Here is a 4,760-nt window from a genome sequence, read left to right on the forward strand (position 1 = left end):
AAAAAAAAAAAAAGAAAAGAAATCGGTCTCACCCTGTCACCTAGGCTAGAGTACAGTGGTATAATCATAGTTCACTGTAACATCAAACTCCTAGGCTCAAGTGATCCTTCTGCTTCAGCCTCTTGAGTAGCTGGGACTATGTGTGCGTTGTCTAATTTTTAATTTTTTTTCTAATAAAGATAGGATCTTACTATGTTGCCCAGGCTGGTCTTGAACTCCTGGCCTTAAGAAATAGCAGTCCTCCCACCTCAGCCTCCTAGAATGCTGAGATTACAGGCATACGCCACCACACTGAGCCTTACTATTGAGCATTTCTTGCAGGGCAGGTTTAATGGCAATGAACTCCCTCAGTTTTTGTTTATCTGGGAATATTTTAATTTCTCCCTCACTTTTGAAGGAAAGTTTTGGTGGGTATAGGATTTTTGGTTGACTTTTTATTTTTATTTTTACTTTTTAGCACTTTGAATATATCAGTCCACTACCACTGGGCTCCAAAGTTTCTGACGAAAAACCTGTAGATAGTCTTATTATGGATCCTCTGTACATGATGAGTTGCTTCTATCTTGCTGCCTTCAGGATTCTCTCTGTCTTTCAAAAGTGTGATTATAATGTGTCTCAGTGTGGGTGCCTTTGAGTTCATCTTGGAGTTTCTTTGAGCTTCTTGGATATTTATATTCATGTCTTTCATCAAATCTGGGAAGCTTTCAGCCATTATTTCTTCAAATATTCTCTCTGCCCCTTTCTCCCTTTTCCTCCTGGGACTTCCACAAGGTATAGTATATCTTGGTCAGCTTGATGATGTCCCATAAGTCTCTTAGGTTCTGTTCACTTTTCTTCAATCTTTTTTCTTTCTGTTCCTGACTTGATAATTTTTCATTGTCCTATCTTCAATTTCACTGATTCTTTCTTCTACTTGCTCAAATCTGCCTCTGAATGTCTCCAGTAGAAATCTCATTTTAGCTATGCTTTGCAGCTCCAGAATTTTTTTTTTTTTGTTTCTTTTAGGGTTTTCTCTCTCTTTATTGATATTTACATTTTGTTCATAAATCATTTTCTTGACTTTCTACATGTCTCCCTTTGGTTCTTCGAGCATCCTTAAGACAGCTGTTTTAAAGACTTAGTTTAGTAGATCTCCCATCAGTCTTTTTCAGGGACAGTTTCTGTTGATTTTTTTCCTTTGAATAGGCCATGATTGCCTGTTTTTTTGTATGCCTTATAATTTTTTTTTGTTGAAAACTGGACATTTGAATCTAATAATGTGGTAACTCTGGAAATCAAATTTCTTTCCCTTTCACAGGGTTTTGTTGTTGTTGTTTTATTGTTGTAGGCTGTCTGTGCCAAGGATCAGCCTAAAGTATAAACTTAAGGCCTTCTGAGGCCTTTACCAACTCTGCATCTTCTCTAAGACATTATGATCACTTTCTAATTTTCCCTGTATATGCAATTGCTTTTGAATATCCTAGTCTTAAATGTCTGGCTCCCAATAGGAAATAAAAGGGAAAAATGAAGAGGGAGGGAAGGGTGCAAGCACATTAATCCTAGACATCACTTCAGCCAGAGGGACTTGCTACAATGGGAGAAGGTATAAGAATAAGGGTCTCTGCCTTTTTTTCTTTACGCCTGTGATCAGAAGTAGCAATCAGAGCACAGGTCCCAAGTATTTGAAAGACAGGGTCTTTTGCCCCTCCTGGCTCCTGGAAGCTGCATTCAAGCTGCTGTAGGAACATGTCCACAGCTGCCTGCCATGGGGCTGGGAGGTGGGGGATGGGTAGTTGTTACTGTGCTAAGAGTTGAAATTGAACAAAATTAACCACAATTTATCATCTAAGCCTTTCCTGGGAAGTTGCAGGACTCCACTAGACTCCAGAGCTCCAAAATAGTTGTATCAGACAAATTCTGCCACTGTAATTGTCTGGGTGGGGAGACAGATTCCTGATGCTTCCTACTCTGCCATCTTTCCAGAATCCTCTGGGTATTTACCTTTTAAAAAATTATTTTACTCTTTCTTTGTGTGTGTTGGGGGGTTGTCTAAGGTGGGGAGCATACTATATGGTGCTTAATCTGCCATGCTTTTTTCTTTTTTCCTTCCTTTTCCTCTCTGTGCCCTAGTATTTTATGTAGATTGTGTTGGTTAACTTCTCAATTTTGCCCACAGGTTAAAATATATCTAAATAGGGTTATGATAGAAGCAGAGGAAGAATGCTCATCACACAGAGATCCATGATATGGAACAAGCTGTAGCAACTGATGAGACTTTGCTATGTTTATCTTTGTAAGAGTAAATTGCTCTGTGCATGGAATAGGTGGCATTATGTAGCGTGAAGTTTTTTTTCAAAAATACAGGTTTGGGAAGATTTATATTGTTGTTGGGTTAAGTCTGAAGATTCTGAGAATATTTGGAAGAAGCAGATTATAATGATGGGCCCTGAGATTTAAGTGGACTTGGAGAAAGGGATCAGATGGGCAATAAGAAGGTTGGGGTTAATGGACTAGAAGTATCAGTAAGGTCACAGAATTACACACAGAATGTACTCCAGTTCATATAAGTGAACTGGAAGATGAAAGATATTGGCTAGAGAGGGATAGGGGCTTTGGAGGAAGTTTAATTACTTGTGATGAAATTTAGACTGTGACCATAACATAGGTGATTGAGGTGGGCAGGGGCAGAAAAAAGACCACTAAATGTGAGGAGAGCAGGGCTTTAGATAGGTCACTCATGGAAGGTTGGAGCCACAAGAATGATGGCATGTGCTGGGGAAGAGAGAAAGTGACACAGGTACTAAAATCTTCCCTGTGAAACAGTGATTGGGAGATCAGTAGGCAGGACTGATTAGAGAAAGGCTGGTATAGAACTGATGAATTCAAAAGAGCTAAGAGGAAGGATCAGAACTAATTGAGGAGGAGCAGTGGAGGCTCACTTCCTGGGTCTGACAATGAAAGCAGCCTCTGCCTAAGAGGGCTACAGGGTAAGTGGAACCTTAGGTGACAGCCAGAGTAAGCTGTGTCTTTAGGGGACAGTTAAGGTGAAGAAGTGAAGCAAATATTCCAACAAGAAGGTGCATGTAGAAAAGAATCTACCGATTTTAGAAAGGAAGTGCTGGAGGACACAGTGGAAAGGTTGGAGAGGGAAGCAGTATGTGATGATGTGGTGGTAGATGACCACTGAGGTTAGGGTCAGACTTCTTGGGATTACTATAACAAATTTGTGAGGGATGGTAGTATTAGACTTGAAGACTCTTAAGAGGATGGTGGGCTAATAGTTTCAGGATTGTGGTTGAGTCTACATTCCTTATCTCTGCAACTGATCATGACTCTGGAGGGTCACACTGGTGACTGCCCTCCCCCACTAACCATTCCATATTTGCCTTGTCCTGTGTCACTGCCTTAGACCACTATGGGTCATTGACCAGTGGATGATCCAAATCTTCCTCCTTTAAGAATGCGAGTCCTTATTACTTCTAGTATTTAATATCTAAGTCAATTAGGACCACAACACTAGAAAAAATTGTAGAAATACATAAAACACAAAAATTAATCTGAGAAAATCACTCAGCATGAAGCCTCTTTTTCAAATATACCTACTGTTTTTTCCTACTGTCCTTTCTTGCCTTATGGTTTTTAGTCTTCTCTCCACGTCTTTGAACATTTTAAGCTTTTTTTTATTTTTTGAGATGGAGTCTCGCTCTGTCACCCAGGCTGGAGTGCAGTGGTGCAATCTCGGCTCACTGCAACCTCCGCCGCCCAGGCTCAAGTGATTCTCCCGCCTCAGCCTCCCGAGTAACTGGGACTACAGGCGTGTGCCACCATGCCGGGCTAATTTTTTTTTTTTTAAGTAGAGACGGGGTTTCACCATGTTAGCCAGGATGGTCTCGATCTCCAGACCTCGTGATCCGCCTCGGCCTTCCAAAGTGTTGAGATTACAGACGTGAATTACTGTGCCCGGTCAAACATATTTTAAATTCAGATTTTTTTTTTTCTTGTATTACTGACACTTCTTGGAACCAATTTCTCCCATTGGTTGCATCTGCACATTTTCCTTCTTGGTGATTTGTTTCCTTTTTCACTGGGTAAGTTTTCCCTGTAAAGTCATTTTCAGTAGGATTTGATTTTCCATAGCTTTGTGAAAACTGGATTATGGCAATAATCTTACAGAACAGTTCTGTGCTTGTTTCTATGGGATTCTTTGGGTTTCATTGGTCCAGGACCAGCTTTTTGTTAGTTTTTCAGCTTGACATCCCAGTAATATTTGGGTATTGTGAATCTGAACCACTCACAAAGAAAATATGAATTTTTTCTTAGCTCTTTCTACTTACATTTCTGAGCAATGGTAGACTTTCTTGCATTCCCTTTTGAGTCTCAGGTCAATGAACAGTGTTTGTTTAGTCCTCATTTCACACACAGATGGTCTTTAGAGACTCCTGTCTCACTGTTGAAGCCCTAGTACCCAGCCATTAGGCTTTTATCTAGTCTCAAGTCTCTATGAACTCTTTGGTCTCCACTTTCACTCACTCTACATTTTAGGTTCCATTCATTTCTGGCACCTAGAGATTTCCCATTCTTTTTATTTATTTATTTTTATTATATTTTAAGTTCTAGGGTACATGTGCACAACGTGCAGGTTTGATACATAGGTATACATGTGCCATGTTGGTTTGTTGCACCCATCAACTCGTCATTTACATTAAGCATTTCTCCTAATGCTATCCCTCCCCCAGCCCCCACACCTCACCCCCGCCTTTTTTTTGAAACAGAGTTGCACT

Source organism: Colobus angolensis, unplaced genomic scaffold (assembly GCF_000951035.1).
Source record: "Colobus angolensis palliatus isolate OR3802 unplaced genomic scaffold, Cang.pa_1.0 Scaffold424, whole genome shotgun sequence".
In the NCBI taxonomy this organism is placed as follows: Eukaryota; Metazoa; Chordata; class Mammalia; order Primates; family Cercopithecidae; genus Colobus; species Colobus angolensis.